A 20341-nucleotide genomic window follows, 5' to 3' on the forward strand; every position below is an offset into this window, starting at 1 on the left:
GCCTGTGGCTCTTGCTCAGGCCACTCACATCACACCAGGGCCTGTGCTGCTAGCTGAGGCCACTTACACCAAACCAGGGCCTGTGGCTGCTTGCTGAGGCCATCTTCACCAAACCAGGCCCTGTGCTGCTTGCTGTGGCCATGTAAAACACACCAGGTCCTGTGCTGGTTCTTGAGGCCATCTTCAACAATCCAGGGCCTGTGCTGTTGGATAAATGCCAAACTGAGCCTTTTGGTTAGGGTATTATGCAAACATGCAGGTATGGTTATAGGATTGTCTTCGTAACTTCAGGTACTTGCCACCTAATCACTTGAATCCATAAATTGAGACATTGTGCTGGGGCCAGCAGCTTACGGCCATACCACCCTGAGCACGCCCGACCTCGTCTGATCTCGGAAGCTAAGCAGGGCTGGGCTTGGTTAGTACTTGGATGGGAGACTGCCTGGGAATACCTGGTGCTGTAAGCCTTTCATTTTCATGTCATTGAACCGCTTTTGATCCAGAGAAGGCGTGTATTAAAAGACCAGAAGCAGCTCCCCATTAATGAGGGCACATTAACGACATTGCTTTTGGCTGTTTTCCAATGTCTTGTGCTGCTAGCTGATGCCACCTACACCACACCAGGGCCTGAGTGACCGGCTGGGGCCACTTACACCACATCAGGGCCTGTTGCTCTGGCTGAGGCCACTTACACCACACCAGGGCCTGTGGCTGCTGGCTGAGGCCACTTACACCACACCAGGGCCTGTGGCTGCTGGCTGAGGCCACCTACACCACACCAGGGCCTTAGTTGCTATTGAGGCCAATTACACCACACCAGGGTATGTGGCTCTTGCTCAGGCCACTTACACCACACCAGGGCCTTAGTTGCTATTGAGGCCAATTACACCACACCAGGGCCTGTGGCACTGGCTGAGGCCACTTACACCACACCAGGGCCTGTGGCTGCTGGCTGAGGCCACTTACACCACACCAGGGACTGTGGCTTCTGGCTGAGGTGACTTACACCACACCAGAGCCTGTGGCTGCTGGCTGAGGCCACCTACACCACACCAGGGCCTGTGACTGCTGGCTGAGGCCACTTACACCACACCAGGGCCTTAGTTGCTATTGAGGCCACTTACACCACACCAGGGCCTGTGGCTCTGGCTGAGGCCACTTACACCACACCAGGGCCTTATTTGCTATTGAGGCCAGTTACACCACACCAGGGCCTGTGGCTCTGGCTGAGGCCACTTACACCACACCAGGGCCTGTGGCTGCTGGCTGATTCCACTTACACCACACCAGGGCCTGTGGCTCTTGCGCAGGCCACTCACATCACACCAGGCCCTGCGCTTCTGGCCGAGGCCATCTTCACCAAACCAGGCCCTGTGCTGCTTGCTGTGGCCATGTACAACACACCAGGCCCTGTGCTGGTTCCTGAGGCCATCTTCAACAATCCAGGGCCTGTGCTGTTGGATAAATGCCAAACTGAGCCTTTGGGTTAGGGTATTATGCAAACATGCAGGTATGGTTATAGGATTGTCTTCGTAACTTCAGGTACTTGCCACCTAATCACTTGAATCCATAAATTGAGACATTGTGCTGGGCCCAGCAGCTTACGGCCATACCACCCTGAGCACGCCCGACCTCGTCTGATCTCGGAAGCTAAGCAGGGCTGGGCTTGGTTAGTACTTGGATGGGAGACTGCCTGGGAATACCTGGTGCTGTAAGCCTTTCATTTTCATGTCATTGAACCGCTTTTGATCCAGAGAAGGGGTGTATTAAAAGACCAAAAGCATCTGCCCATTAATGAGGGCACATTAACGACATTGCTTTTGGCTCTTTTCCAATGTCTTGTGCTGCTAGCTGATGCAACCTACACCACACAAGGGCCTGAGTGACCGGCTGGGGCCACTTACACCACATCAGGGCCTGTGGCTCTGGCTGAGGCCACTTACACCACACCAGGGCCTGTGGCTGCTGGCTGAGGCCACTTACACCACACCAGGGCCTGTGGCTGCTGGCTGAGGCCACCTACACCACACCAGGGCATTAGTTGCTATTGAGGCCAATTACACCACACCAGGGTCTGTGGCTCTTGCTCAGGCCACTTACACCACACCAGGGCCTGTGGCTCTTGCTCAGGCCACTTACACCACACCAGGGCCTGTGGCACTGGCTGAGGCCACTTACACCACACCAGGGCCTGTGGCTGCTGGCTGAGGCCACTTACACCACACCAGGGCCTGTGGCTGCTGGCTGAGGCCACTTATACCACACCAGGGCCTGTGGCTGCTGGCTGAGGCCACCTACACCACACCAGGGCCGGTGGCTGCTGGCTGAGGCGACTTACACCACACCAGGGCCCTTTTGCAGCTGGCTGAGGCCACTTACACCACACCAGTACCTGTGGCTTCTGGCTGAGGCGACTTACACCACACCAGGGCCTGTGGCTTCTGGCTGAGGCCAATTACACCACACCAGGGTCTGTGGCTCTTGCTCAGGCCACTTACACTACACCAGGGCCTGTGGCACTGGCTGAGGCCACTTACACCACACCAGGGCCTGTGGCTGCTGGCTGAGGCCAATTACACCACACCAGGGTCTGTGGCTCTTGCTCAGGCTACTTACACTACACCAGGGCCTGTGGCACTGGCTGAGGCCACTTACACCACACCAGGGCCTGTGGCTGCTGGCTGAGGCCACTTACACCACACCAGGGCCTGTGGCTGCTGGCTGAGGCCACTTACACCACACCAGGGCCTGTGGCTGCTGGCTGAGGCCACCTACACCACACCAGGGCCTGTGGCTGCTGGCTGAGGCCAGTTACACCACACCAGAGCCTGTGGCTGCTGGCTGAGGCCACTTACACCACACCAGGGCCTTAGTTGCTATTGAGGCCACTTACACCACACCAGGGCCTGTGGCTGCTGGCTGAGGCCAGTTACACCACACCAGGGCCTGTGGCTGCTGGCTGAGGCCACATACACCACACCAGGGCCTTAGTTGCTATTGAGGCCATTTACACCACACCAGGGTCTGTGGCTCTTGCTCAGGCCACTTACACCACACCAGGGCCTGTGGCACTGGCTGAGGCCACTTAGACCACACCAGGGCCTGTGGCTGCAGGCTGAGGCCACCTACACCACACCAGGGCCTGTGGCTGCTGGCTGAGGCGACTTACACCACACCAGGGCCTGTTGCTGCTGGCTGAGGCCACTTACACCACACCAGGGACTGTGGCTTCTGGCTGAGGTGACTTACACCACACCAGGGCCTGTGGCTGCTGGCTGAGGCCACTTACACCACACCAGGGCCTGTGGCTCTTGCTCAGGCCACTTACACCACACCAGGGCCTGTGGCTCTTGCTCAGGCCACTCATATCACACCAGGCCCTGCTCTTCTGGCCGAGGCCATCTTCACCAAACCAGGACCTGTGCTGCTAGCTGTGGCCATGTACAACACACCAGGCCCTGTGCTGGTTCCTGAGGCCATCTTCAACAATCCAGGGCCTGTGCTGTTGGATAAATGCTAAACTGAGCCTTTGGGTTAGGGTATTATGCAAACATGCAGGTATGGTTATAGGATTGTCTTCGTAACTTCAGGTACTTGCCACCTAATCACTTGAATCCATAAATTGAGACATTGTGCTGGGGCCAGCAGCTTACGGCCATACCACCCTGAGCACGCCCGACCTCGTCTGATCTCGGAAGCTAAGCAGGGCTGGGCTTGGTTAGTACTTGGATGGGAGACTGCCTGGGAATACTTGGTGCTGTAAGCCTTTCATTTTCATGTCATTGAACCGCTTTTGATCCAGAAAAGGGGTGTATTAAAAGACCAAAAGCAGCTGCCCATTAATGAGGGCACATTAACGACATTGCTTTTGGCTCTTTTCCAATGTCTTGTGCTGCTAGCTGATGCCACCTACACCACACCAGGGCCTGAGTGACCGGCTGGGGCCACTTACACCACATCAGGGCCTGTGGCTGCTGGCTGAGGCCAGTTACACCACACCAGAGCCTGTGGCTGCTGGCTGAGGCCACTTACACCACACCAGGGCCTTAGTTGCTATTGAGGCCACTTACACCACACCAGGGCCTGTGGCTGCTGGCTGAGGCCAGTTACACCACACCAGGGCCTGTGGCTGCTGGCTGAGGCCACATACACCACACCAGGGCCTTAGTTGCTATTGAGGCCATTTACACCACACCAGGGTCTGTGGCTCTTGCTCAGGCCACTTACACCACACCAGGGCCTGTGGCACTGGCTGAGGCCACTTAGACCACACCAGGGCCTGTGGCTGCAGGCTGAGGCCACCTCCACCACACCAGGGCCTGTGGCTGCTGGCTGAGGCGACTTACACCACACCAGGGCCTGTTGCTGCTGGCTGAGGCCACTTACACCACACCAGGGACTGTGGCTTCTGGCTGAGGTGACTTACACCACACCAGGGCCTGTGGCTGCTGGCTGAGGCCACTTACACCACACCAGGGCCTGTGGCTCTTGCTCAGGCCACTTACACCACACCAGGGCCTGTGGCTCTTGCTCAGGCCACTCATATCACACCAGGCCCTGCTCTTCTGGCCGAGGCCATCTTCACCAAACCAGGCCCTGTGCTGCTAGCTGTGGCCATGTACAACACACCAGGCCCTGTGCTGGTTCCTGAGGCCATCTTCAACAATCCAGGGCCTGTGCTGTTGGATAAATGCTAAACTGAGCCTTTGGGTTAGGGTATTATGCAAACATGCAGGTATGGTTATAGGATTGTCTTCGTAACTTCAGGTACTTGCCACCTAATCACTTGAATCCATAAATTGAGACATTGTGCTGGGGCCAGCAGCTTACGGCCATACCACCCTGAGCACGCCCGACCTCGTCTGATCTCGGAAGCTAAGCAGGGCTGGGCTTGGTTAGTACTTGGATGGGAGACTGCCTTGGAATACCTGGTGCTGTAAGCCTTTGATTTTCATGTCATTGAACCTCTTTTGATCCAGAGAAGGGGTGTATTAAAAGACCAAAAGCAGCTGCCCATTAATGAGGGCACATTAACGACATTGCTTTTGGCTGTTTTCCAATGTCTTGTGCTGCTAGCTGATGCCACCTACACCACACCAGGGCCTGAGTGACCGGCTGGGGCCACTTACACCACATCAGGGCCTGTGGCTCTGGCTGAGGCCACTTACACCACACCAGGGCCTGTGGCTGCTGGCTGAGGCCACTTACACCACACCAGGGCCTGTGGCTGCTGGCTGAGGCCACTTACACCACACCAGGGCCTGTGGCTGCTGGCTGAGGCCACTTACACCACACCAGGGCCTTAGTTGCTATTGAGGCCAATTACACCACACCAGGGCCTGTGGCTCTTGCTCAGGCCACTTACACCACACCAGGGCCTGTGGCTGCTGGCTGAGGCCACTTACACCACACCAGGGCCTGTGGCTCTTGCTCAGGCCACTTACACCACACCAGGGCCTGTGGCACTGGCTGAGGCCACTTAGACCACACCAGGGCCTGTGGCTGCTGGCTGAGGCCACTCACACCACACCAGGGCCTGTGGCTGCTAGCTGAGGCCACTTACACCAAACCAGGGCCTGTGGCTGCTTGCTGAGGCCATCTTCACCAAACCAGGCCCTGTGCTGCTTGCTGTGGCCATGTAAAACACACCAGGTCCTGTGCTGGTTCTTGAGGCCATCTTCAACAATCCAGGGCCTGTGCTGTTGGATAAATGCCAAACTGAGCCTTTTGGTTAGGGTATTATGCAAACATGCAGGTATGGTTATAGGATTGTCTTCGTAACTTCAGGTACTTGCCACCTAATCACTTGAATCCATAAATTGAGACATTGTGCTGGGGCCAGCATCTTACGGCCATACCACCCTGAGCACGCCCGACCTCGTCTGATCTCGGAAGCTAAGCAGGGCTGGGCTTGGTTAGTACTTGGATGGGAGACTGCCTGGGAATACCTGGTGCTGTAAGCCTTTCTTTTTCATGTCATTGAACCGCTTTTGATCCAGAGAAGGGGTGTATTAAAAGACCAGAAGCAGCTCCCCATTAATGAGGGCACATTAACGACATTGCTTTTGGCTGTTTTCCAATGTCTTGTGCTGCTAGCTGATGCAACCTACACCACACAAGGGCCTGAGGGACCGGCTGGGGCCACTTACACCACATCAGGGCCTGTGGCTGCTGGCTGAGGCCACTTACACCACACCAGGGCCTGTGGCTGCTGGCTGAGGCCACCAACACCACACCAGGGCCTTAGTTGCTATTGAGGCCAATTACACCACACCAGGGTCTGTGGCTCTTGCTCAGGCCACTTACACCACACCAGGGCCTGTGGCACTGGCTGAGGCCACTTACACCACACCAGGGCCTTAGTTGCTATTGAGGCCAATTACACCACACAAGGGCCTGTGGCTGCTGGCTGAGGCCACCTACACCACACCAGGGCCTGTGGCTGCTGGCTGAGGCCACTTACACCACACCAGGGCCCTTTTGCTGCTGGCTGAGGCCACTTACACCACACCAGTGCCTGTGGCTTCTGGCTGAGGCGACTTACACCACACCAGGGCCTGTGGCTGCTGGCCGAGGCCACTTACACCACACCAGGGCCTGTGGCTGCTGGCTGAGGCCACCTACACCACACCAGGGCATTAGTTGCTATTGAGGCCAATTACACCACACCAGGGTCTGTGGCTCTTGCTCAGGCCACTTACACCACACCAGGGCCTGTGGCTCTTGCTCAGGCCACTTACACCACACCAGGGCCTGTGGCTGCTGGCTGAGGCCACTTACACCACACCAGGGCCTGTGGCTGCTGGCTGAGGCCACCTACACCACACCAGGGCCTGTGGCTGCTGGCTGAGGCCACCTACACCACACCAGGGCCTGTGGCTGCTGGCTGAGGCCACTTACACCACACCAAGGCCTGTGGCTCTTGCTCAGGCCACTCACATCACACCAGGCCCTGCGCTTCTGGCCGAGGCCATCTTCACCAAACCAGGCCCTGTGCTCCTTGCTGTGGCCATGTACAACACACCAGGCCCTGTGCTGGTTCCTGAGGCCATCTTCAACAATCCAGGGCCTGTGCTGTTGGATAAATGCCAAACTGAGCCTTTGGGTTAGGGTATTATGCAAACATGCAGGCATGGTTATAGCATTGTCTTCGTAACTTCAGGTACTTGCCACCTAATCACTTGAATCCATAAATTGAGACATTGTGCTGGGGCCAGCAGCTTACGGCCATACCACCCTGAGCACGCCCGACCTCGTCTGATCTCGGAAGCTAAGCAGGGCTGGGCTTGGTTAGTACTTGGATGGGAGACTGCCTGGGAATACCTGGTGCTGTAAGCCTTTGATTTTCATGTCATTGAACCGCTTTTGATCCAGAGAAGGGGTGTATTAAAAGACCAAAAGCAGCTGCCCATTAATGAGGGCACATTAACGACACTGCTTTTGGCTCTTTTCCAATGTCTTGTGCTGCTAGCTGATGCAACCTACACCACACAAGGGCCTGAGTGACCGGCTGGGGCCACTTACACCACATCAGGGCCTGTGGCTCTGGCTGAGGCCACTTTCAACACACCAGGGCCTGTGGCTGCTGGCTGAGGCCACCTACACCACACCAGGGCATTAGTTGCTATTGAGGCCAATTACACCACACCAGGGTCTGTGGCTCTTGCTCAGGCCACTTACACCACACCAGGGCCTGTGGCTCTTGCTCAGGCCACTTACACCACACCAGGGCCTGTGGCTGCTGGCTTAGGCCACCTACACCACACCAGGGCATTAGTTGCTATTGAGGCCAATTACACCACACCAGGGTCTGTGGCTCTTGCTCAGGCCACTTACACCACACCAGGGCCTGTGGCTCTTGCTCAGGCCACTTACACCACACCAGGGCCTGTGGCACTGGCTGAGGCCACTTACACCACACCAGGGCCTGTGGCTGCTGGCTGAGGCCACTTACACCACACCAGGGCCTGTGGCTGCTGGCTGAGGCCACTTACACCACACCAGGGCCTGTGGCTGGTGGCTGAGGCCACCTACACCACACCAGGGCCTGTGGCTGCTGGCTGAGGCGACTTACACCACACCAGGGCCCTTTTGCTGCTGGCTGAGGCCACCTACACCACACCAGGGCCTGTGGCTTCTGGCTGAGGCGACTTACACCACACCAGGGCCTGTGGCTGCTGGCTGAGGCCACTTACACCACACCAAGGCCTGTGGCTCTTGCTCAGGCCACTCACATCACACCAGGGCCTGTGCTGCTAGCTGAGGCCACTTACACCAAACCAGGGCCTGTGGCTGCTTGCTGAGGCCATCTTCACCAAACCAGGCCCTGTGCTGCTTGCTGTGGCCATGTAAAACACACCAGGTCCTGTGCTGGTTCTTGAGGCCATCTTCAACAATCCAGGGCCTGTGCTGTTGGATAAATGCCAAACTGAGCCTTTTGGTTAGGGTATTATGCAAACATGCAGGTATGGTTATAGGATTGTCTTCGTAACTTCAGGTACTTGCCACCTAATCACTTGAATCCATAAATTGAGACATTGTGCTGGGGCCAGCAGCTTACGGCCATACCACCCTGAGCACGCCCGACCTCGTCTGATCTCGGAAGCTAAGCAGGGCTGGGCTTGGTTAGTACTTGGATGGGAGACTGCCTTGGAATACCTGGTGCTGTAAGCCTTTGATTTTCATGTCATTGAACCGCTTTTGATCCAGAGAAGGGGTGTATTAAAAGACCAAAAGCAGCTGCCCATTAATGAGGGCACATTAACGACATTGCTTTTGGCTGTTTTCCAATGTCTTGTGCTGCTAGCTGATGCCACCTACACCACACCAGGGCCTGAGTGACCGGCTGGGGCCACTTACACCACATCAGGGCCTGTGGCTCTGGCTGAGGCCACTTACACCACACCAGGGCCTGTGGCTGCTGGCTGAGGCCACTTACACCACACCAGGGCCTGTGGCTGCTGGCTGAGGCCACCTACACCACACCAGGGCCTTAGTTGCTATTGAGGCCAATTACACCACACCAGGGTATGTGGCTCTTGCTCAGGCCACTTACACCACACCAGGGCCTTAGTTGCTATTGAGGCCAATTACACCACACCAGGGCCTGTGGCACTGGCTGAGGCCACTTACACCACACCAGGGCCTGTGGCTGCTGGCTGAGGCCACTTACACCACACAAGGGCCTGTGGCTGCTGGCTGAGGCCACCTACACCACACCAGGGCCTGTGGCTGCTGGCTGAGGCCACTTACAACACACCAGGGCCTGTGGCTCTTGCTCAGGCCACTCATATCACACCAGGCCCTGCTCTTCTGGCCGAGGCCATCTTCACCAAACCAGGCCCTGTGCTGCTTGCTGTGGCCATATACAACACACCAGGCCCTGTGCTGGTTCCTGAGGCCATCTTCAACAATCCAGGGCCTGTGCTGTTGGGTAAATGCCAAACTGAGCCTTTGGGTTAGGGTATTATGCAAACATGCAGGTATGGTTATAGGATTATCTTCGTAACTTCAGGTACTTGCCACCTAATCACTTGAATCCATAAATTGAGACATTGTGCTGGAGCCAGCAGCTTACGGCCATACCACCCTGAGCACGCCCGACCTCGTCTGATCTCGGAAGCTAAGCAGGGCTGGGCTTGGTTAGTACTTGGATGGGAGACTGCCTGGGAATACCTGGTGCTGTAAGCCTTTCATTTTCATGTCATTGAACCGCTTTTGATCCAGAGAAGGGGTGTATTAAAAGACCAAAAGCAGCTGCCCATTAATGAGGGTACATTAACGACATTGCTTTTGGCTGTTTTCCAATGTCTTGTGCTGCTAGCTGATGCCACCTACACCACACCAGGGCCTTAGTTGCTATTGAGGCCAATTACACCACACCAGGGTCTTTGGCTCTTGCTCAGGCCACTTACACCACACCAGGGCCTGTGGCACTGGCTGAGGCCACTTACACCACACCAGGGCCTTATTTGCTATTGAGGCCACTTACACCACACCAGGGCCTGTGGCTCTTGCTCAGGCCACTTACACCACACCAGGGCCTGTGGCTCTTGCTCAGGCCACTCACATCACACCAGGCCCTGCGCTTCTGGCCGAGGCCATCTTCACCAAACCAGGCCCTGTGCTGCTAGCTGTGGCCATGTACAACACACCAGGCCCTGTGCTGGTTCCTGAGGCCATCTTCAACAATCCAGGGCCTGTGCTGTTAGATAAATGCTAAACTGAGCCTTTGGGTTAGGGTATTATGCAAACATGAAGGTAGGGTTATAGGATTGTCTTCGTAACTTCAGGTACTTGCCACCTAATCACCTGAATCCATAAATTGAGACATTGTGCTGCGGCCAGCAGCTTACGGCCATACCACCCTGAGCACGCCCGACCTCGTCTGATCTCGGAAGCTGACCAGGGCTGGGCTTGGTTAGTACTTGGATGGGAGACTGCCTGGGAATACCTGGTGCTGTAAGCCTTTCATGTCATTGAACCACTTTTGATCCAGAGAAGGGGTGTATTAAAAGACCAAAAGCAGCTGCCCATTAATGAGGGCACATTAACGACATTGCTTTTGGCTGTTTTCCAATGTCTTGTGCTGCTAGCTGATGCCACCTACACCACACCAGGGCCTGAGTGACCGGCTGGGGCCACTTACACCACATCAGGGCCTGTGGCTCTGGCTGAGGCCACTTACACCACACCAGGGCCTGTGGCTGCTGGCTGAGGCCACTTACACCACACCAGGGCCTGTGGCTGCTGGCTGAGGCCACTTACACCACACCAGGGCCTTAGTTGCTATTGAGGCCAATTACACCACACCATGGTCTGTGGCTCTTGCTCAGGCCACTTACACCACACCAGGGCCTGTGGCACTGGCTGAGGCCACTTACACCACACCAGGGCCTGTGGCTGCTGGCTGAGGCCACTTACACCACACAAGGGCTTGTGGCTGCTGGCTGAGGCCACCTACACCACACCAGGGCCTGTGGCTGCTGGCTGAGGCCACCTACACCACACCAGGGCCTGTGGCTGCTGGCTGAGGCCACTTACACCACACCAGGGCCTTAGTTGCTATTGAGGCCAATTACACCACACCATGGTCTGTGGCTCTTGCTCAGGCCACTTACACCACACCAGGGCCTGTGGCACTGGCTGAGGCCACTTACACCACACCAGGGCCTGTGGCTGCTGGCTGAGGCCACCTACACCACACCAGGGCCTGTGGCTGCTGGCTGAGGCGACTTACACCACACCAGGGCCCTTTTGCTGCTGGCTGAGGACACTTACACCACACCAGTGCCTGTGGCTTCTGGCTGAGGCGACTTACACCACACCAGGGCCTGTGGCTGCTGGCTGAGGCCACTTACACCACACCAGGGCCTGTGGCTCTTGCTCAGGCCACTCACATCACACCAGGCCCTGCGCTTCTGGCCGAGGCCATCTTCACCAAACCAGGCCCTGTGGTTCTTGCTCAGGCCACTTACACCACACCAGGGCCTGTGGCTCTGGCTTAGGCCAATTACACCACACCAGGGTCTGTGGCTCTTGCTGAGGCCACTTACACCACACCAGGGCCTGTGGCTGCTGGCTGAGGCCACTTACACCACACCAGGAACTGTGGCTGCTGGCTGAGACCACCTACACCACACCAGGGCCTGTGGCTTCTGGCTGAGGCGACTTACACCACACCACGGCCTGTTGCTGCTGGCTGAGGCCACTTACACCACACCACGGCCTGTGGCTGCTGGCTGAGACCACCTACACCACACCAGGGCCTGTGGCACTTGCTCAGGCCACTTACACCACACCAGGGCCCTTTTGCTGCTGGCTGAGGCCACTTACACCACACCAGGGCCTGTGGCTCTTACTCAGGCCACTTACACCACACCAGGGCCTTAGTTGCTATTGAGGCCAATTACACCACACCAGGGTCTGTGGCTCTTGCTCAGGCCACTCACATCACACCAGGCCCTGCGCTTCTGGCCGAGGCCATCTTCACCAAACCAGGCCCTGTGGCTCTTGCTCAGGCCACTTACACCACACCAGGGCCTGTGGCACTTGCTCAGGCCACTTACACCACACCAGGGCCTGTGGCTGCTGGCTGAGGCCACTTACACCACACCAGGGCCTGTGGCTCTTACTCAGGCCACTTACACCACACCAGGGCCTTAGTTGCTATTGAGGCCAATTACACCACACCAGGGCCTGTGGCTGCTGGCTGAGGTGACTTACACCACACCAGGGCCCTTTTGCTGCTGGCTGAGGCCACTTACACCACACCAGTGCCTGTGGCTTCTGGCTGAGGTGACTTACACCACACCAGGGCCTGTGGCTGCTGGCTGAGGCCACTTACACCACACCAGGGCCTGTGGCTCTTGCTCAGGCCACTCACATCACACCAGGCCCTGCGCTTCTGGCCGAGGCCATCTTCACCAAACCAGGCCCTGTGGCTCTTGCTCAGGCCACTTACACCACACCAGGGCCTTATTTGCTATTGAGGCCACTTACACCACACCAGGGCCTGTGGCTCTGGCTTTGGCCACTTACACCACACCAGGGCCTGTGGCACTTGCTCAGGCCACTTACACCACACCAGGGCCTGTGGCTGCTGGCTGAGGCCACTTACACCACACCAGGGCCTGTGGCTCTTACTCAGGCCACTTACACCACACCAGGGCCTGTGGCACTGGCTGAGGCCACTTAGACCACACCAGGGCCTGTGGCTGCTGGCTGAGGCCACTTACACCACACCAGGGCCTGTGGCTGCTGGCTGAGGCCACTTAAACCACACCAGGGCCTGTGGCTGCTGGCTGAGGCCACTTACACCAAACCAGGGCCTGTGGCTGCTTGCTGAGGCCATCTTCACCAAACCAGGCCCTGTGCTGCTTGCTGTGGCCATGTAAAACACACCAGGTCCTGTGCTGGTTCTTGAGGCCATCTTCAACAATCCAGGGCCTGTGCTGTGGGATAAATGCCAAACTGAGCCTTTGGGTTAGGGTATTATGCAAACATGCAGGTATGGTTATAGGATTGTCTTCGTAACTTCAGGTACTTGCCACCTAATCACTTGAATTCATAAATTGAGACATTGTGCTGGGGCCAGCAGCTTACGGCCATACCACCCTGAGCACACCCGACCTCGTCTGATCTCGGAAGCTAAGCAGGGCTGGGCTTGGTTAGTACTTGGATGGGAGACTGCCTGGGAATACCTGGTGCTGTAAGCCTTTCATTTTCATGTCATTGAACCGCTTTTGATCCAGAGAAGGGGTGTATTAAAAGACCAAAAGCAGCTGCCCATTAATGAGGGCACATTAACGACACTGCTTTTGGCTCTTTTCCAATGTCTTGTGCTGCTAGCTGATGCCACTTACACCACACCAGGGCCTAAGTGACCGGCTGGGGCCACTTACACCACATCAGGGCCTGTGGCTGCTGGCTGAGGCCACTTACACCACACCAGGGCCTGTGGCTGCTGGCTGAGGCCACTTACACCACACCAGGGCCTGTGGCTGCTGGCTGAGGCCACCTACACCACACCAGGGCCTGTGGCTGCTGGCTGAGGCCACTTACACCACACCAGGGCCCTTTTGCTGCTGGCTGAGGCCACTTACACCACACCAGTGCCTGTGGCTGCTGGCTGAGGCCACCTACACCACACCAGGGCCTGTGGCTGCTGGCTGAGGCGACTTACACCACACCAGGGCCCTTTTGCTGCTGGCTGAGGCCACTTACACCACACCAGGGCCTGTGGCACTGGCTGAGGCGACTTACACCACACCAGAGCCTGTGGCTGCTGGCTGAGGCCACCTACACCACACCAGGGCCTTAGTTGCTATTGAGGCCACTTACACCACACCAGGGCCTGTGGCTCTGGCTGAGGCCACTTACACCACACCAGGGCCTTATTTGCTATTGAGGCCAGTTACACCACACCAGGGCCTGTGGCTCTGGCTGAGGCCACTTACACCACACCAGGGCCTGTGGCTGCTGGCTGAGGCCACTTACACCACACCAGGGCCCTCTTGCTGCTGGCTGAGGCCACTTACACCACACCAGTGCCTGTGGCTTCTGGCTGAGGCGACTTACACCACACCAGGGCCTGTGGCTGCTGGCTGAGGCCAATTACACCACACCAGGCTCTGTGGCTCTTGCTCAGGCCACTTACACCACACCAGGGCCTGTGGCACTGGCTGAGGCCACTTACACCACACCAGGGCCTGTGGCTGCTGGCTGAGGCCACTTACACCACACCAGGGCTTGTGGCTGCTGGCTGAGGCCAATTACACCACACCAGGGCCTGTGGCTGCTGGCTGAGGCCACCTACACCACACCAGGGCCTGTGGCTGCTGGCTGAGGCGACTTACACCACACCAGAGCCTGTGGCTGCTGGCTGAGGCCACCTACACCACACCAGGGCCTGTGACTGCTGGCTGAGGCCACTTACACCACACCAGGGCCTTAGTTGCTATTGAGGCCACTTACACCACACCAGGGCCTGTGGCTCTGGCTGAGGCCACTTACACCACACCAGGGCCTTATTTGCTATTGAGGCCAGTTACACCACACCAGGGCCTGTGGCTCTGGCTGAGGCCACTTACACCACACCAGGGCCTGTGGCTGCTGGCTGATTCCACTTACACCACACCAGGGCCTGTGGCTCTTGCGCAGGCCACTCACATCACACCAGGCCCTGCGCTTCTGGCCGAGGCCATCTTCACCAAACCAGGCCCTGTGCTGCTTGCTGTGGCCATGTACAACACACCAGGCCCTGTGCTGGTTCCTGAGGCCATCTTCAACAATCCAGGGCCTGTGCTGTTGGATAAATGCCAAACTGAGCCTTTGGGTTAGGGTATTATGCAAACATGCAGGTATGGTTATAGGATTGTCTTCGTAACTTCAGGTACTTGCCACCTAATCACTTGAATCCATAAATTGAGACATTGTGCTGGGCCCAGCAGCTTACGGCCATACCACCCTGAGCACGCCCGACCTCGTCTGATCTCGGAAGCTAAGCAGGGCTGGGCTTGGTTAGTACTTGGATGGGAGACTGCCTGGGAATACCTGGTGCTGTAAGCCTTTCATTTTCATGTCATTGAACCGCTTTTGATCCAGAGAAGGGGTGTATTAAAAGACCAAAAGCATCTGCCCATTAATGAGGGCACATTAACGACATTGCTTTTGGCTTTTTTCCAATGTCTTGTGCTGCTAGCTGATGCAACCTACACCACACAAGGGCCTGAGTGACCGGCTGGGGCCACTTACACCACATCAGGGCCTGTGGCTCTGGCTGAGGCCACTTACACCACACCAGGGCCTGTGGCTGCTGGCTGAGGCCACTTACACCACACCAGGGCCTGTGGCTGCTGGCTGAGGCCACCTACACCACACCAGGGCATTAGTTGCTATTGAGGCCAATTACACCACACCAGGGTCTGTGGCTCTTGCTCAGGCCACTTACACCACACCAGGGCCTGTGGCTCTTGCTCAGGCCACTTACACCACACCAGGGCCTGTGGCACTGGCTGAGGCCACTTACACCACACCAGGGCCTGTGGCTGCTGGCTGAGGCCACTTACACCACACCAGGGCCTGTGGCTGCTGGCTGAGGCCACTTATACCACACCAGGGCCTGTGGCTGCTGGCTGAGGCCACCTACACCACACCAGGGCCGGTGGCTGCTGGCTGAGGCGACTTACACCACACCAGGGCCCTTTTGCAGCTGGCTGAGGCCACTTACACCACACCAGTACCTGTGGCTTCTGGCTGAGGCGACTTACACCACACCAGGGCCTGTGGCTTCTGGCTGAGGCCAATTACACCACACCAGGGTCTGTGGCTCTTGCTCAGGCCACTTACACTACACCAGGGCCTGTGGCACTGGCTGAGGCCACTTACACCACACCAGGGCCTGTGGCTGCTGGCTGAGGCCACTTACACCACACCAGGGCCTGTGGCACTGGCTGAGGCCACTTACACCACACCAGGGCCTGTGGCACTGGCTGAGGCCACTTACACTACACCAGGGCCTGTGGCACTGGCTGAGGCCACTTACACCACACCAGGGCCTGTGGCACTGGCTGAGGCCACTTACACCACACCAGGGCCTGTGGCTGCTGGCTGAGGCCACTTACACCACACCAGGGCCTGTGGCTGCTGGCTGAGGCCACTTATACCACACCAGGGCCTGTGGCTGCTGGCTGAGGCCACCTACACCACACCAGGGCCGGTGGCTGCTGGCTGAGGCGACTTACACCACACCAGGGCCCTTTTGCAGCTGGCTGAGGCCACTTACACCACACCAGTACCTGTGGCTTCTGGCTGAGGCGACTTACACCACACCAGGGCCTGTGGCTTCTGGCTGAGGCCAATTACACCACACCAGGGTCTGTGGCTCTTGCTCAGGCCACTTACACCACACCAGGGCCTGTGGCTGCTGGCTGAGGCCAATTACACCACACCAGGGTCTGTGGCTCTTGCTCAGGCTACTTACACTACACCAGGGCCTGTGGCACTGGCTGAGGCCACTTACACCACACCAGGGCCTGTGGCTGCTGGCTGAGGCCACTTACACCACACCAGGGCCTGTGGCTGCTGGCTGAGGCCACTTACACCACACCAGGGCCTGTGGCTGCTGGCTGAGGCCACCTACACCACACCAGGGCCTGTGGCTGCTGGCTGAGGCCACTTACACCACACCAAGGCCTGTGGCTCTTGCTCAGGCCACTCACATCACACCAGGCCCTGCGCTTCTGGCCGAGGCCATCTTCACCAAACCAGGCCCTGTGCTGCTTGCTGTAGCCATGTACAACACACCAGGCCCTGTGCTGGTTCCTGAGGCCATCTTCAACAATCCAGGGCCTGTGCTGTTGGATAAATGCCAAACTGAGCCTTTGGGTTAGGGTATTATGCAAACATGCAGGTATGGTTATAGGATTATCTTCATAACTTCAGGTACTTGCCACCTAATCACTTGAATCCATAAATTGAGACATTGTGCTGGGCCCACCAGCTTACGGCCATACCACCCTGAGCACACCCGACCTCGTCTGATCTCGGAAGCTAAGCAGGGCTGGGCTTGGTTAGTACTTGGATGGGAGACTGCCTGGGAATACCTGGTGCTGTCAGTCTTTCATTTTCATGTCATTGAACCGCTTTTGATCCAGAGAAGGGGTGTATTAAAAGACCAAAAGCAGCTGCCCATTAATGAGGGCACATTAACGACACTCCTTTTGGCTCTTTTCCAATGTCTTGTGCTGCTAGCTGATGCCACCTACACCACACCAGGACCTAAGTGACCGGCTGGGGCCACTTACACCACATCAGGGCCTGTGGCTCTGGCTGAGGCCACTTACACCACACCAGGGCCTGTGGCTGCTGGCTGAGGCCAGTTACACCACACCAGAGCCTGTGGCTGCTGGCTGAGGCCACTTACACCACACCAGGGCCTTAGTTGCTATTGAGGCCACTTACACCACACCAGGGCCTGTGGCTGCTGGCTGAGGCCAGTTACACCACACCAGGGCCTGTGGCTGCTGGCTGAGGCCACATACACCACACCAGGGCCTTAGTTGCTATTGAGGCCATTTACACCACACCAGGGTCTGTGGCTCTTGCTCAGGCCACTTACACCACACCAGGGCCTGTGGCACTGGCTGAGGCCACTTAGACCACACCAGGGCCTGTGGCTGCAGGCTGAGGCCACCTACACCACACCAGGGCCTGTGGCTGCTGGCTGAGGCGACTTACACCACACCAGGGCCTGTTGCTGCTGGCTGAGGCCACTTACACCACACCAGGGACTGTGGCTTCTGGCTGAGGTGACTTACACCACACCAGGGCCTGTGGCTGCTGGCTGAGGCCACTTACACCACACCAGGGCCTGTGGCTCTTGCTCAGGCCACTTACACCACACCAGGGCCTGTGGCTCTTGCTCAGGCCACTCATATCACACCAGGCCCTGCTCTTCTGGCCGAGGCCATCTTCACCAAACCAGGCCCTGTGCTGCTAGCTGTGGCCATGTACAACACACCAGGCCCTGTGCTGGTTCCTGAGGCCATCTTCAACAATCCAGGGCCTGTGCTGTTGGATAAATGCTAAACTGAGCCTTTGGGTTAGGGTATTATGCAAACATGCAGGTATGGTTATAGGATTGTCTTCGTAACTTCAGGTACTTGCCACCTAATCACTTGAATCCATAAATTGAGACATTGTGCTGGGGCCAGCAGCTTACGGCCATACCACCCTGAGCACGCCCGACCTCGTCTGATCTCGGAAGCTAAGCAGGGCTGGGCTTGGTTAGTACTTGGATGGGAGACTGCCTGGGAATACTTGGTGCTGTAAGCCTTTCATTTTCATGTCATTGAACCGCTTTTGATCCAGAAAAGGGGTGTATTAAAAGACCAAAAGCAGCTGCCCATTAATGAGGGCACATTAACGACATTGCTTTTGGCTCTTTTCCAATGTCTTGTGCTGCTAGCTGATGCCACCTACACCACACCAGGGCCTGAGTGACCGGCTGGGGCCACTTACACCACATCAGGGCCTGTGGCTGCTGGCTGAGGCCAGTTACACCACACCAGAGCCTGTGGCTGCTGACTGAGGCCACTTACACCACACCAGGGCCTTAGTTGCTATTGAGGCCACTTACACCACACCAGGGCCTGTGGCTGCTGGCTGAGGCCAGTTACACCACACCAGGGCCTGTGGCTGCTGGCTGAGGCCACATACACCACACCAGGGCCTTAGTTGCTATTGAGGCCATTTACACCACACCAGGGTCTGTGGCTCTTGCTCAGGCCACTTACACCACACCAGGGCCTGTGGCACTGGCTGAGGCCACTTAGACCACACCAGGGCCTGTGGCTGCAGGCTGAGGCCACCTACACCACACCAGGGCCTGTGGCTGCTGGCTGAGGCGACTTACACCACACCAGGGCCTGTTGCTGCTGGCTGAGGCCACTTACACCACACCAGGGACTGTGGCTTCTGGCTGAGGTGACTTACACCACACCAGGGCCTGTGGCTGCTGGCTGAGGCCACTTACACCACACCAGGGCCTGTGGCTCTTGCTCAGGCCACTTACACCACACCAGGGCCTGTGGCTCTTGCTCAGGCCACTCATATCACACCAGGCCCTGCTCTTCTGGCCGAGGCCATCTTCACCAAACCAGGCCCTGTGCTGCTAGCTGTGGCCATGTACAACACACCAGGCCCTGTGCTGGTTCCTGAGGCCATCTTCAACAATCCAGGGCCTGTGCTGTTGGATAAATGCTAAACTGAGCCTTTGGGTTAGGGTATTATGCAAACATGCAGGTATGGTTATAGGATTGTCTTCGTAACTTCAGGTACTTGCCACCTAATCACTTGAATCCATAAATTGAGACATTGTGCTGGGGCCAGCAGCTTACGGCCATACCACCCTGAGCACGCCCGACCTCGTCTGATCTCGGAAGCTAAGCAGGGCTGGGCTTGGTTAGTACTTGGATGGGGGAATACCTGGTGCTGTAAGCCTTTCTTTTTCCTGTCATTGAACCGCTTTTGATCCAGAGAAGGGGTGTATTAAAAGACCAAAAGCAGCTGCCCATTAATGAGGGCACATTAACGACATTGCTTTTGGCTGTTTTCCAATGTCTTGTGCTGCTAGCTGATGCCACCTACACCACACCAGGGCCTGATTGACCGGCTGGGGCCACTTACACCACATCAGGGCCTGTGGCTCTGGCTGAGGCCACTTACACCACACCAGGGCATTATTTGCTATTGAGGCCACTTACACCACACCAGGGCCTGTGGCTCTGGCTGAGGCCACTTACACCACACCAGGGCCTGTGGCTCTTGCTCAGGCCAGTTACACCACACCAGGGCCTGTGGCTGCTGGCTGAGGCCACTTACACCACACAAGGGCCTGTGGCTGCTGGCTGAGGCCACCTACACCACACCAGGGCCTGTGGCTGCTGGCTGAGGCCACTTACACCACACCAGGGCCTGTGGCTCTTGCTCAGGCCACTTACACCACACCAGGGCCTTAGTTGCTATTGAGGCCAATTACACCACACCAGGGTCTTTGGCTCTTGCTCAGGCCACTTACACCACACCAGGACCTGTGGCACTGGCTGAGGCCACTTAGACCACACCAGGGCCTGTGGCTGCTGGCTGAGGCCACTTACACCACACCAGGGCCTTATTTGCTATTGAGGCCACTTACACCACACCAGGGCCTGAGTGACCGGCTGGGGCCACTTACACCACATCAGGGCCTGTGGCTCTGGCTGAGGCCACCTACACCAAACCAGGGCCTGTGGCTGCTTGCTGAGGCGACTTACACCACACCAGGGCCTGTTGCTGCTGG

The 20341-nt window shown here is 57.3% G+C and overlaps 12 non-coding genes and 2 pseudogenes across 12 annotated transcripts; all 14 read left to right on the top strand.

Moving 5' to 3' along the window:
* The first annotated feature begins 348 nt into the window (after window positions 1–348).
* LOC147328958 (5S ribosomal RNA) lies at window positions 349–467 on the top strand. The gene has a single exon (XR_015129335.1). It is a non-coding gene; the product is annotated as a 5S ribosomal RNA (ribosomal RNA).
* Window positions 468–1599: 1132 nt separating this feature from the next.
* On the top strand, window positions 1600–1718 carry LOC147328959 (5S ribosomal RNA). Its single transcript, XR_015129336.1, has one exon. It is a non-coding gene; the product is annotated as a 5S ribosomal RNA (ribosomal RNA).
* Window positions 1719–3647: 1929 nt separating this feature from the next.
* LOC147328960 (5S ribosomal RNA) lies at window positions 3648–3766 on the top strand. Its single transcript, XR_015129652.1, has one exon. It is a non-coding gene; the product is annotated as a 5S ribosomal RNA (ribosomal RNA).
* Window positions 3767–4824: 1058 nt separating this feature from the next.
* LOC147328961 (5S ribosomal RNA) lies at window positions 4825–4943 on the top strand. The gene has a single exon (XR_015129746.1). It is a non-coding gene; the product is annotated as a 5S ribosomal RNA (ribosomal RNA).
* Window positions 4944–5844: 901 nt separating this feature from the next.
* On the top strand, window positions 5845–5963 carry LOC147328962 (5S ribosomal RNA). Its single transcript, XR_015129697.1, has one exon. It is a non-coding gene; the product is annotated as a 5S ribosomal RNA (ribosomal RNA).
* Window positions 5964–7219: 1256 nt separating this feature from the next.
* Window positions 7220–7338, top strand: LOC147328963 (5S ribosomal RNA). Its single transcript, XR_015129337.1, has one exon. It is a non-coding gene; the product is annotated as a 5S ribosomal RNA (ribosomal RNA).
* A 1216-nt stretch (window positions 7339–8554) lies between these two features.
* On the top strand, window positions 8555–8673 carry LOC147328964 (5S ribosomal RNA). The gene has a single exon (XR_015129748.1). It is a non-coding gene; the product is annotated as a 5S ribosomal RNA (ribosomal RNA).
* Window positions 8674–9571: 898 nt separating this feature from the next.
* On the top strand, window positions 9572–9690 carry LOC147328965 (5S ribosomal RNA). The gene has a single exon (XR_015129338.1). It is a non-coding gene; the product is annotated as a 5S ribosomal RNA (ribosomal RNA).
* A 659-nt stretch (window positions 9691–10349) lies between these two features.
* LOC147328966 (5S ribosomal RNA) lies at window positions 10350–10468 on the top strand (annotated as a pseudogene).
* Window positions 10469–13098: 2630 nt separating this feature from the next.
* LOC147328967 (5S ribosomal RNA) lies at window positions 13099–13217 on the top strand. Its single transcript, XR_015129282.1, has one exon. It is a non-coding gene; the product is annotated as a 5S ribosomal RNA (ribosomal RNA).
* Window positions 13218–14950: 1733 nt separating this feature from the next.
* Window positions 14951–15069, top strand: LOC147328968 (5S ribosomal RNA). Its single transcript, XR_015129339.1, has one exon. It is a non-coding gene; the product is annotated as a 5S ribosomal RNA (ribosomal RNA).
* A 1932-nt stretch (window positions 15070–17001) lies between these two features.
* LOC147328969 (5S ribosomal RNA) lies at window positions 17002–17120 on the top strand. Its single transcript, XR_015129712.1, has one exon. It is a non-coding gene; the product is annotated as a 5S ribosomal RNA (ribosomal RNA).
* Window positions 17121–18217: 1097 nt separating this feature from the next.
* Window positions 18218–18336, top strand: LOC147328970 (5S ribosomal RNA). Its single transcript, XR_015129653.1, has one exon. It is a non-coding gene; the product is annotated as a 5S ribosomal RNA (ribosomal RNA).
* A 1058-nt stretch (window positions 18337–19394) lies between these two features.
* On the top strand, window positions 19395–19503 carry LOC147328971 (5S ribosomal RNA; annotated as a pseudogene).
* The last annotated feature ends 838 nt before the right edge of the window (window positions 19504–20341 follow it).

This window comes from Aulonocara sp. 'chitande type north' Nkhata Bay, linkage group LG5 (assembly GCF_057382095.1).
Source record: "Aulonocara sp. 'chitande type north' Nkhata Bay isolate Kocher_YH1m ecotype deep benthic linkage group LG5, A_spYH_male_GT1.1, whole genome shotgun sequence".
NCBI lineage: Eukaryota > Metazoa > Chordata > Actinopteri > Cichliformes > Cichlidae > Aulonocara > Aulonocara sp. 'chitande type north' Nkhata Bay.